This window comes from Ambystoma mexicanum, chromosome 2p, assembly GCF_040938575.1.
Source record: "Ambystoma mexicanum isolate Mex_15411 chromosome 2p, UKY_AmexF1_1, whole genome shotgun sequence".
NCBI classification, from domain to species: domain Eukaryota; kingdom Metazoa; phylum Chordata; class Amphibia; order Caudata; family Ambystomatidae; genus Ambystoma; species Ambystoma mexicanum.
This window is the reverse complement of record NC_090923.1, coordinates 29,628,072-29,641,438: the sequence shown is the minus strand read 5'-3', so window position 1 is coordinate 29,641,438 and position 13,367 is coordinate 29,628,072. Positions and strand designations below refer to the sequence as shown.

Below are 13,367 nucleotides of genomic sequence, written 5' to 3'. Positions count from 1 at the left end.
GGCCTACTATTCGAGTGGGAAGGCAAGCAAAGGAGGGTGTCAACCTGCGAAGAGGGACTTCATATAATGGACATACAGATAGAGGAGGCTGCGCGCAGTAATAAGAAGGCAAGGGGGGAATTGCCAAAAAGACCTAGAGGGTGGGTGGAGGCAAGGCAGAGAAAAAGACGAAATGGTAAAGGGGGGAAAAACCCGGCAACAGTTGAATAGAGTTAGGCCCAAAGAAGAGTGATGACAAAGAGCTGCCACCACCCTCTGATCCTGATGAGACAATCAAAACTCTCATGGAACGAGATCGTAGATAATTTCCATCCACGGCCCGGCCGGGGATCATGTATAGACTCACAGTAAGGGTCAAAGAGGATGCAGGGTTTAGGACTCCCCGCAAAGTACGACCCGAGTACTCTGAGGGCAAGGAGCGATTGGAGCAACGCCATGGCTACCATAGGGATCTGGGCCTTCCTCGGGATCAAAGTTTGGTTATTGTTAAACAGTTGGGGGGGGGAGTTAGGGTGTTCGGGGGGAGGGGAGGGTGGGTATCGCCGGAAGAGAGAAGGGACCTCAGCATAAGGGCGCAATGGGCTTCCAATCCGGGCCAGAAACATGGGTAAGACCAGAATACTAACATTAAATGTAAGGGGCATGAATTCTCCCGTGAAGAGGAAAAAACTAGAGAATTTGATCAGGAGGGAGAAAGCGGACTTTCTCCTACTACAGGAAACACACATCAAAGTAAAGGACAGGGGAAGGATAGGTCTTAGAGGGTACAAGGTATTGGCACAATCTAATGCAGAGGGGAAAAGAGCGGGGTTAATGATTGCCATAAAGGGTGGACAAGTCGCTACTCTCATAGACAAGCAGATCAACAAAGACGGGAGATATGCATTCGCTAATATCATGCTAGACAACACCAAGCTAACTCTAGCGTCAATATATGCACCAAACACGGGCCAAGATGGATTCCTTCGGGAAACAATGGGGAGATTGGAGGGATTTGTGAAAGGATAGATAATCATGGGGGGCGATCTGAACATGGCATGGCATCCACAGGTAGATAGGAGTTTGGGGGGCCCCAAAAACAGGGCGCTCCATCCAACCATCTGAAACAAAGAATGGAGCATATGGCGCTATGCGATGCATGGAGGGAGCTAAAGGGTCAAAACAACGGCTATACATACTATTCGCACGTTCATAATACGATGTCGAGAATCGACTACTTCTGGGTCTCGGTGGGGCTGCTAGGCAAGATCCAGGGAATAGAAATAGGCCCCATATCTCTGTCAGGCCACGCCCCGCTATGGTTAGACATTCAGACCCCAGGGAAGGGAAGGGGGCTCTGGCGCTGGAAACTCCTGCAGGACTTTTGATGGACCCGGCTACGGGAGAGGCATTAGAGGACAAAATAAACAAATACTTTGAGCAGAATGATACGGACGATGTCCGATTGGGAACAGTTTGGTAGGCATTCAAGGCAGTTCTCAGGGGGCATATGATCGCCTTAAAGGCCACCAGGGACAAACAGAGGTATGCTTGGGAAAGAGAGCTTGAAAAGAAACTGTCAGACATTCGAGAGGAACTATTGACTCACCCCACCAAGAAACTCAAGAAAGCGCTCAGACACACGCAGGGGCAACTAGAACTCCTCTGAAACAAAAAAGCAGAGAGATCCCTCTTATACCTAAGGCAAAAATATTATATTAAGGCCAACAAAGCAGACAGACTTCTTGCAAGGCAACTCTCGGCAAAGCAAAAATCCATGACCATTCTCAACATCAAAAACACACAGGGAGAGACCTTTACACGCTCCAAAGACATTGGGGAGACATTTAGGGCATTCTACCAAAATGTATACGCAACAGAACACCCAAACGAGGCTGAACAGGAGATCTTCTTAAAGTCCCTCCCCATACCGAAAATCCCTGAAGAAGACAAAATCACACTGGAATCCCAGAAGTGAAGAAAGCAATAGCAGACCTCCCAAATAATAAAGCATCTGGTCCAGATGGTTACACGGCCCCCTTCTATAAAAAATATGCAGACATACTCACCCCAAGCCTAACGAGACTGCGGAATTCCTTCAGGGACAGCGCAAATGTAACCCCATCCACGAATGAAGCAAAGGTCCTGGTGTTCCATAAACCGGGGAAGGACCCCTCCCTCCCCGGCTCGTATAGACCCATTGCACTGATTAACCTAGACTCCAAGATTAATACGAAAATGTTGGCGGCCAGGCTCTCCCCATTGCTCCCCTCTCTAATCAACCCCGACCAATCAGGCTTTATCCCGGGCAGGCAAACACACGACAACCTCAGAAGGGTAATTCATCTTATAGAGAAAATAGGCATCACACACACGCCAGCAATTCCATTGTCACTCGATGCCGAAAAGGCTTTTGACCGGGTGGAATGGTCTATATTATTTAAAACCCTGGAACACATGGGATTCGGAAACCAATACATAAATATGATCAAGGCCAACTATAACTCCCCCTCGATAAGAATAGCGGTAAATGGGGAAGTTACGAAAGGATACCTATCACCAGGGGAACAAAACAAGGCTGTCCGCTATCCCCCTTCCTTTACGCTATCTTCCTGGAACCATTGCTAATCAAGATAAGGGAATCAATCCACATCAAGGGGATAGAAATGGCAGGCAGACAACACAAGGTCATTGCCTATGCAGACGATATGCTTCTGGCACTTGAGGACCCGATGAAGACACTTCCGGAGACACTGCAAGTGCTGGAGGCATTCGGGGAAATCTCAGGCCTAAAAATAAACAGGAGAAAATCGGAAATCCTCCTCTTGGAAGAGGATGGGGGGCTCTGGAGAGGGAGGCGGGTCGGATGGGCCTGAGATTGGCGGAGGAAGGAATCAAATACCTGGGGATAACAATTACAAACAGAGTGAACACGCTATATAAATGGAACTACCCCCCACTACTAATGAGAGTGAAAAAAGACCTAGAAAGATGGTGCCCGCTTATGATTTCATGGTGGGGAAGAATCCAATCAGTAAAAATGAACACTCTTCCCAAGGTGCTGTACTATTTTCACGCTCTCCCGATATCAATTCCCAACTCGTTCTTCAAGGCGCTATATAAGTTCGTCTCGTCATTTATCTGGAACAGAAAACCCCCGCGGGTAGCAAGAACCATCCTCACGACGCATATCAGAGACGGGGGACTATCACTTCCACACTTCAAACATTACTACCAAGCGGCCCAACTGTGGGTGCTGAAAGAATGGTTGGGAGATGACCAACGAACCATTTGGGTAACCCAAGACAGGGCGGTAGCAAGAACCCCACTTGAGGATATGCTATGGAAACTCAAGCAACATAGACACCCAAACCTCCGCATCAACGAGATAATGAAAACCACACTGAACGCCTGGGACGAACAAACCAGAAAGGGCACCATGACCACTGCTACAGCCCCATTCACGCCTATCCTATCTCTGGGAACCCCCAATTCCCACCCGGACAAGAGCAGGGGCGTTCGAGAAATGGGAGGACGCAGGATGCAGAAAACTTTGGGAAATGTTTCAAGACAACGTAGTCAGAACATTCGCAGAATGCAAAATGCTGTGGAATCTCTCAATAGCAGATAGGTATAAATACGAACAACTTAAACACTGGATTACTACGCCGGAAATTACACAGGCGGCCACCAGGGAACTGACCACCCTCGAAAAATTCCTCCTAACTAACGCCGGTGACAAGAAATTAGTCTCCACACTCTACAACTTTATCAACACACAAGAGGAGAAAATAAAGTGGGCCTACATGAAAAGATGGGAAAGAACACTGGGGGAGGAAATCCCTAGGCACCAATGGCAGTCGCTGTGGGCGGATATCCCAAAATCGACACGAGCAGTGCAGACTAGGGAAATGTGGATAAAAATAGTCACTCAATGGCACTACACACCGGAAAGGCTCAACTCCATGTACCCCCTATCGTCTGACCGCTGCTGGAGGGGATGCCCCGAGACCGGCACCTGTAGGCATATCTGGTGGGACTGTCAAGGGGTCAAAGGATTCTGGAGAGAAATGATACTAGAAATGAAAAAGATGTTTCCGGATGCAGACCAGCTCGAAGAGAAAGTGTGGCTGTGCGGATGGAAAGAGGAACAGGCCAGGAGATACAGCAAAGCACAATGGCGCAGCTTCATGGGCCTGGTCATAGCGGCCTGGGCAACTATTGCACAGAACTGGAAGAAGCGTGACCCACCACTAATATTCACCTGGCTGCAGAAGATCTGGTCCCAAATTGCCATGGAAAAGATAACTCACCGAATTCAGGGCTCGAGCGGATCCTTCATGAAGGAATGGGGGGGTCTCAGAATATCTGCAATCAGACTACATGGAACAATGGTGCCCGCACAACATAAGACTTACAGACATATTTTCCTCATAACTGGTCCCGAGAAACTAAAAAGGAACAATAACCTTCTCTTCCGGAGAATGGGTGGGTAGGGGGGGGTTGGTGGTTGATGGGCGTTGACGTTTCTGAAATTGCATAATATTTTATATTGTAAATCAATAAAAACAAGTTTAAAAAAAAAAAGAAACTCCAAGGCGGCCCATCACAGTGTACGTTTCTCATAAGACTGACAAACCAAGCAGCAGTCACAGGTTTTCTGGAATGACCTTATAAACACACAGCCATGCATTGCTACTTACGGGCAGAGAGTCGCAGGGGGCCCCGAACCTCGGGAGGCCTCCTCTCCTTCAGAAGAACACATGGGGTCTTGAGCTTGACTCTGCAGCAGAATAAAAGGGCCTCGCCCAGAGCAAGTCAGAAGCTGCCTGCACGCCATTGGCTGACAGAAGCTGCATGGTAACAGGTGTTTGGTGCTTGATTGGCTGGGCTGTTGAGGGAGCAGAGCCAGGAGAAGCACCTGAGGCTTATTAAACAAAAAACATGTTTTTCTTGTCCACATTGTTGCAGGCTCCAGCCAGACACACTGGCACTAGGATTGATCACGTGGCCTAGTGTAAACTGAGCGGTGATAGGTTTCATTCTGAAGATGCCAGTGGGGGCAAAGCACAGAGCAGGATCATAAGAGACTACTTGCTCAGTATTATTGAAGCTTGTTCTTATCGGCCAGGGACGTCATTCAGGGTCAGTCTCTTGTCCCTCCATTCTGCCGCCTCAATCACTGCAGCGCTTGTGGCTCACTGGTTCTCCCAGACTCGAGTGAGTGAGCAAGCAGGTCGGGGTGTGTGCGCTCAGTGCTGGGTGCGGATGTTGCTGGGTCCTAGCAGCAGCACCTGCCAGGCAGCAATCCTTGCCAGGCTGATCAGCTGTGACTGCTGCACAGCATGGAGTCTGTGCGTCGGTCACGTGCTCCCCATTAACGTGGAAATATTGAGAGTTATCTTTCATTTCCACGAAAAAGCTTTCAGAAGAGGTAGGCAGCATAGTTTCATACCCCATCGAGTCTGCTGGGTCACAACTACACCCGCTTCCAGCCTGGTATATCAGCAGGGCAAATACAACTAGACCCCTTTCACTTCCAAACCCTTTCAAACCATGTTCAATAACATCATATCAATATTATCGGAAAGTGTTCTGACGCGGCTACGGACTTGCTCCTTTGTGTGTGAATCAGGGTGCATTTGTGCAGCCGTCGCATCTCGCAAGGCCTTGTTTGGGAATCACCACATGCATGCAGTATGCGTGTGTATGCACGCGCAGTGTGCGGCTAGTACATCTTGTGTGAGTCTTTGTGCTTCCATGCATTTCACATCCAGTGTCTGCTGCTCTCATGACACGCCGGAAGTGAAAGTACACCCTACGCGTTTATTTCTTTTCTTTTCTAAATGATTGGTGTGGCAGAGCACGTGGCCATCATACGTTCTCCTCTACTATAAACTATGTGCATTAGAAATCAAATTCGAACGTTTTACAAACAACAACATCAAGGAAAGCCAAACACCCACTGCTGCGATGCCCTTTCCTGATACCTGTTCCTCATCTTTCTCTGCTGTTTGGCAGCTAATTGGGGGTTCCTTATTTCTCAGCATAATGTAACTACTTTATAGACTGTTTTCTCGTATGTTTACAGTGTTTTTAGAGGCTAACGTTATTGCGCATTATGCAGTGCTGACTTCCCTGTGCACTTTCACAGGTTGGTACATGTTGTGTCTGACAGTACAGCGAGAAGTGTTTTATTCCCCCCTGTTGCGCCCCCCGCACCCCACACCGGTACCGGGATGATAACTGCATTGCCTCCTGTGCCTGAATTGCTTATTCTCATCCCTTCTCTCTCCTGCTGTCCATCTCTTGCACGTTCCCCTTCTCCTCTGTCTCTCTCTGCTCCCTTTCTCTATCCCTGTCCTTCCCCCGCTCTCTTTCTCTCCTTCTTCCACCCCCCCTCGCTACCACCGCCATTCCCCTCTGTCTCCCGCTTACCCTGGCTGCCCTTCTCCATACTCTCTTGTTAGGCAGAATCCTGTGCAGTGCCCTTAGGGAGCACTACACACAATTAAGGCTACAGGTGGCAATACAAGTTTACCTTTGGTACAAGCCTGTACTACTAAGTTATAGTGGGAGCAGTGGTGGAGCAGCCAGGCTTATCTCAAGAGTATATGAGCAGAAGCAGAGATTACACAAAGGGACCACAATTACTGTGACTCAAGCAAACACTGACTCAAGGATTCAGGTAAAAAATATAAGTACATTTATTTTTAAACCATCAGTTATAAACACAACACTTCTATTAAACTTTAAACAAAACCACACGTTAAATATACTACCACTAACCAATTCACTTTGTACGGTATGTCTCAAGGTAAGTACCCTGTGTTTAAATGAACCGGTGTTATGAACAAAACACGATACCGTGGATACGGTTGCGATCACTTTTTGACAGTTCGGTCTACTCAATAAACGCGTATCCGGGCAAAAACACTCTTAGCACCTGAGATACCCAGAGGGAGTTGGAGGCAAAAATCACAGGCAATATTTAGGTTAGGCAGACAGTATCGAGAAACACTCAGAAACAGGAGTTCAAAAGTCAAAGGGTCAGAGCCAGGTTTAAGTGACACCGGAGACCTGTTGCCGAAGATCACACCGTTAGACAGTTCACGATTCAGCATAGCCCAAAAGTACTTGAATATTGTCAATGTTCGGAAGCAAAAGTTATAAGAAGGAGGGAAGACAAGGACGAGCCTTGAAGATGAAGAAGAGGGATTCACCCAGTTTCCTCGAGTAGAACACAGTACCTTATTCCACGATGCAGCTGGAGCCCTGGCAGTTGTTCCTGTTGGTTTCCCGCAGACCCACGATTCCTGGAGCTTCGTTGTGAAGGAGGACGTCTGAAGGGGGTCTGCACCACACAGGGATGAATCCAACAGCAACAACAACGCAAAGGTGTGCTCCTTAAAAACAGGAGAGGCTCAGCAGGTGGCTATCCGGACCACTAAAGCAGTGTGCAGGGATTTCGACCACGGCAGAGATCTCTGGCTGAAGAAGATGAGCTGGTTATCCCCACCAGGCTCAAGGAAAGAAGACTCCGGACTGGATCTTCTCTGAGTCGTCGAAGGGTAGATAGCTCAGGACTGCAGCAGGGCTTCACTGGGACGGGGTAGTTGCAGCAGCCATCGTTCTCTCCACTTCTCTTCGGTTCCTTGTAGTTCCAGATGCGACTCTGACTTCTAGCCCAAGAGACCTGCCTTTTATGCGCAAAACTCCCATTCACACAGCCTGGCAGTCAATCACGCAGCAGGGGGGTTGTCCAGCCGGGACAACCACCTCAGCCAACCATGGCAAAGTGCGACTTGGGTTTCCTAGGATACCCTGTGCAGGGGGTGACTATACCCCTCCCTCACATTCAGGCCACCTAGGGACCCAGGTGCCTTGAGGAGGGCTTCTCTGCAGAAGCCCGCCAAAAAGACGGTGAACAAAGAAGGCGAACCTAGTTTGCCATGCAAAGTAAAACACAAGAAGGACTTTAACAAAAAGAAATGGCGAATAAACCCAACCGGAGCCAAAAGAAAAACGATTTGGTCAAGCGGGTTTATGTTCGAGGCTAATATAATAGCCAAGAACAGTATCACGTTTATCTAATATAATCGCGGTAGAAAAGTTAGGGTAGATACCACTGCCACCAGCCAAGTCTAAATGTTAAAAGAGTGAAACAATGCTCAGGGAGGTACAGACAGAAAAGGGGTACAGACTAGCCCTTTCCAGTACTCCATGTAAGATGGGATGTACTGGGTCTGTGGTAAAAATGACTATGTAAAGTAAATGGCAACTTTACCTTTCTCTGGGGGACCTTAGTCAGCCCCAGTGAAATGGAGTCAGGGGGAAGTCTTAAAGACAACCCTGGGTTACTACACTGAGGGTGCGGTGTAACCCATACAAGAACAGGGGCACCTGGAGTGGTGTGCTCCAGTGCCCAAGATCACACAATGAGTAAAAACACATAGGCCAAAACACATGTAAGAGTGGAAAAAGATGTACACTCTTACCAGGTGGAAAAAATAAACTCCAGAAATCCAGGAAAGCTGCTGGGGGACTCACTAGGTGAGGGAAATTAGCCCTAGAAGGAGAATTCTCCCTAACATCTCTCACACACCCATCTTCTCTCACATTCTCCACTGTCCCCCACGCCTGTGCATGAGGTGTTCAATGGGGTGAGGTCTCAAGCATTAGTGGCTACTTGCTTACTTCTCACGCCATGATCATCAATGTGGAACACAGGTCACGATTGATGCATGGGCATAACATTTCTTAATAGTCGTGCTCCAGGGGCCTGATTGGCAAATCGTTTTTCAATGGGATTTTCCCAGTTCAAAATGCTTGTAAATAAGGCCAGGGCTTCTGTTGTGCAACTCTGCAGAAGCATGCAGTGTCGTACTGTACTCGCCCAGGAAATGATATAAAGCTCTTTTCATGTACTTCCCTTGGCCCAGGGCTATGTGAACTGTTTTATTCAGGATTCACACGAACGGGGCAGCATCTCAATCCGTCCTTGGTCATACAGGGGTTAGCAACCTGTTTGAGGTGATTTGTACTTGAAGAAATTCAGAAAATTCATGTTCGTGGATCAGAGGACAATTGCCTGTTTTGATTTCATGGGGTAATCCATGTATTGAGAATAATAGCACACGCAGAATGTCTGCTGCTATCATGTACTAAAAAAATCTGTATGGCTGGTGGGAGTGGGTTGCTGTGCAATGGTCCAAAGTGCACTATTGACAAAGAAATCCCTGCACATTTTGTCCAAGTGTAACAGGATGAAGTGGTAAAGCCTCGGATTGTCTTCTGGTTGGACTTGTGTTGGTCAGTTGCTGTTTCCAGTCTGTGGCCAAACACTTGGCAGGCACTGGATGTCTGTGCTTTGGGGTTTAGGCCTCTTTGAGATGCTCTGCCTGTTCAAGGTTTAGCCTCCAGCACTGAAATCTCTGCATTGGCTCCCAGTGGCTACAAGGATTAAGTTCAAGACCTTCCACATTGTCCACAAGGCCGTCAGGGGCCTAGGGGCCTCAATACCTCCAACTCGCTCATCGTAAATATCTTCCTACTCAAGGTCTTCGCTCCTCCACCTCCAACTCCCTCAGGGTCAGTCACTTCTCCAAGCAACGAGTTGGTGGTAGATCTCTTTCTTAGGCTGGGGCCTCCTTCTGGAACAGCCTCCCTGTCTCTCAGAAACTTGAGGAGAACCATCTCCGGTTCTGGAAGCACCTCAAGACCTTCCTCTTTGCTTCTGCCTTCACTCTTCCTCTCCCCTGCCTATTTCCTGTCTGATACTGCACTGGTCACCTGGCTACCCTATGATTTCGGGCCCAGGTCCCTTCCTGTCCAATTGCACACCCTCACTGCCTCCTGTCAACCTTGGCACTTGGGTCTGTATCTGTAACCCTACAGTTCCCCAACCTGCACTTTTGGACACCTGCTGTCTGCACTTACCCTTGCACGCACCTGCTGGCCGCACTTCTTGTTATTGCACTGCCCCCTCCCCTTTCCCCTGGCACTTTCCCCTCATCCCTCCCCTCCACTAGCACAATCTCAATGTCACTTGGCCTAATAAGATCGTTGTCCCGGTCCTCCCTCTGCTCCCCCTTCCTTACCTCGTTGCGTCTTGAGACACTTATGTATAGGCACGTTACAAATGCTATATCATATGATATCATGTACAATAGTCCAGGTTGTTCTGTTGGACGCCTGCTTACATTCACAGAAATTTGGTAATATGGGCCTGTACACACTGATATTAACGCTACATATGGTGATCAATTCTTGTATGAAATGTATAACATATTACATTGACATCGTAACCATGTTTTTCTTAGTGTACTGAGGAACAATGCTAAGTGATGCCACTTTCTGTTTTGTCAAGAGGTGAATGGTCACGTGCTATCACTTTCCGTGATGTCACGTGAGGCAGGGTCAAATGACACCATTTCCTGTGATGTCATCGGAGGTCAAGGGTCATGTGATGTCACTTCCGCTACCCCTGGCATTTTGGTGAAATGACGTCCCTGGTGAAGCCTCACTCTCGTCTTCCCCCAGGCCAGGCTGGCTCCTCCATGTGCCCATTGCCCAACCAATTATGAACATTACACAAAACATCCCTGCCCTGGGGCCTCCCTCTAAATCCAAAGGACAGATGAGGGCCGCCTCCCCAAGGATCCCAGGATGGGGCCCCCGGGCTGTGTCCCGTTTGTCCTCCCATAAAGATGTCACTGGGTTCACGGTACGTAGTTATGCCCCTATGTTTGAAGCTTACCAGTTGGCGTTTGATGGCATCTTGGTAGGCTGGCGAGGCAGGAAGCCAGAGTGCTGCCATGATTTGGTTCCATGATAGATGATCTCAGGCCTCGCTTGTGGAATCCACCTCTGCCGCTGGTCCCTTTTCCAATGCGACCCGCTAGCACGGTCCTAGCACCTTCTGCTAGTCGGCCATCTCCCCCATTCCTCTTCCTACTCACCTCTGGCATGCCCTACGGACCTTGCACCCAGCCACCCTTCAAACCTGTGAAGCCTCACTGCTCTCTGGGCCTCCGTAATCGTGCGCTGGAAGCGCATTGGCAAATTCCGGACCGGCCGTTGTTCGGCAATGGTGGCGTGTCAGGAAAATGTTTTCACTGAAAGCGGAGGGACAACAGGATTTGTGCCATCTCGAACTGTTCTGAGCCACCTTGCATCATTGTCATTGAAGAGCTGCGTCCTGGGCTGTTATGTACAAGATGGTTGTAGGATACAAGGAGCTGCAATTTGTTTTTGCCATATTTTGATCGCTGTTGTGAGAGGCTGCAGCAAAATCAAAAAGACATAGTTGAGCAAAGGAGTGGAGTGGCACGGTGAGACTGCAGCCATCCTTGTGGTGTTGTCCCTTTAAGGGCACATGCATGCGGCAGAGTGACATTGCACTATGCTGCATGCATTATAAATAAATGGAACATTCCCAGCCACGTTAGAGCAACCGGGGAGCCCGAACCAAGAACAGCTGCGTCATTGTGTGTTTGCAGGCGGGAGGGGGCTCACGGCACTCCGGGGGGAAACGGAGAGTCACAACAGTGGCGACGAACACACAGGATGGACTACCCGGGCACGGCGGTGAGGAAAGTGAAGTTTTGTTTTATTTATTTTTAGGAATTTCACTATTCTAATGCTGCGGAGAGGGCAAGCACCACGCGGTTTGGCCGCCATCTTTAATTGCATGCGCGGGATGGTCGCGGCTCTTTGAGAGAGTGCCTGTGCGCTATACAGGCTTCATTTTTTAAAATTCTATTAGCCGACAGCTGATACTGCACACAATGTGCATTTGAAGTCATATTCATGATTTTATGTTGTCGAGTAAGAGGTGAGAAGCTTTGGGAGGGCTGCAGTCCTTTGTCTGTCTTCCCCTGGGCTCTACCCTGCTCAATTTTCAGAGCCACTGGAGTGGCCAGTAGTCCCTTGGCAGTGCCATCTACCCAATCTGTACATTGCAGTTGGTGTTACATGCCTGGTGTCGCATTTTTTCATTTGTTTTTTGAACTTTTTCTGAGGTGCATGGAAGGGTGCACAGTCCTACCATATGTGTGGTGCCATTAGAGGTCATCTGATGATCACAGTCTTCCGAGGATCACCAGTGGTGGAGGTTCTTGCTGCACACTCCCACATTATTTGCCATGACATTGCTGTGTTGATACATTTGTCTGACTCTTCGTCTGAGGATAGGGTGGTGAGTTGCGGCCCCAGCCACACATAGTGAGGGGCCTGTGCGCTTCCCATCATGAATCCAGACCAGGCAGCACCTCCAGCCCCCCAGGCTCTGCTACAACAACCAGGGCCTCAGGCCCCAGTGTACCAGCAACCAGTTGGAATGAAGCCGCCAGGGGTGCTACAACCAATGCCCGAGTTTGATATCTCAGGCGCCCCATTAGTCTGGGACTTTGTTGGAAGATGTGGATCGATCGACTGGACATGTACTTCAGGGCCACGATGGAGACCAATGAAGACAGTAAGATGGCAACGCTTCTGTATTCTGCTGGCCGCGCAGTGCATGAGGTCTTCCAGTCCTTGAAACCCCTGAACAACTCCTATGATGCAGCGAAGGCTGGTTTGCAGGAATATTTCCTACCACTTGCTAACGTGGACTATGAACGCTTTGTCATGGGCTCCGCTCGCCAGAAAGATAATGAGACTCTGGACACTGCTGTGTGCATGGGACAATCCTGACATGATGATCCCCAACCAGCTAATCCAGGGGTGCACATCAGGCAAGCTACGCAGACAAGTGCTGCGTGAACCCACCATCGATCTACCTCACATCTTGGAAATGGGTAGCTGTCAGGAAATATCGGAGGTGAGAGCGTCCAGAATGGGGGAGGGTGTGCGCCCAGGGAGATCGGAGGTAGTGTGCACAGTTGGCCGTGGCCAGGGTGGAAGAGGAGCCAGACGCCCAGGGGTGAACCAATGGGATCGGTGTACCAGGACAATGTACTCTTGTATGAAGTGCAGTTACAATCTTCCGCAACCTTCTGAATGCCCTGCGATGGGAAAATCGTGTGGCTGCTGTGGTGTGTCAGACCACTATGCCCAGATGTGCAGGGCCTCGCTGCCGGTCGTGGTCTCTAGGGGGCCTGTCAGAGCAGGATTCTTCCAGCAACAACACCCTCCGAACGTGGCCCAAGTGGATCAAGGGGAAGACAGTGCTCCTCCAGAGGACGAAGACAAAAATGAGGAGGAGAATGTATTCCTCGTATCCTGTGGGCATTCTGCGCATCAAAAACAGGAGACTGCTGAGGTGCCTGGTAAGGGTGAACAAGTCATCGGTTCCTGTGCGGGTTGACACAGGGGTTTCAGAGAACGTAAGGCCGAGAACACTACGACGCCATGGAATGTCCGCCGAGGCTGGTCACCCCCAAGGC

The 13,367-nt window shown here is 49.3% G+C and overlaps 1 protein-coding gene across 1 annotated transcript in view; it reads right to left on the bottom strand.

Annotated features, from left to right (window-relative positions):
* LOC138566162 (amine sulfotransferase-like) overlaps positions 1–4,782 on the bottom strand; it is a 624,857-nt gene extending 620,075 nt beyond the window's left edge. Inside the window, exon 1 of the mRNA XM_069643192.1 lies at positions 4,683–4,782. The gene's annotated coding sequence lies outside the window, so the exon portion shown is untranslated. The remainder of the gene's footprint in view (positions 1–4,682) is intronic.
* Between the last annotated feature and the right edge of the window lie 8,585 nt (positions 4,783–13,367).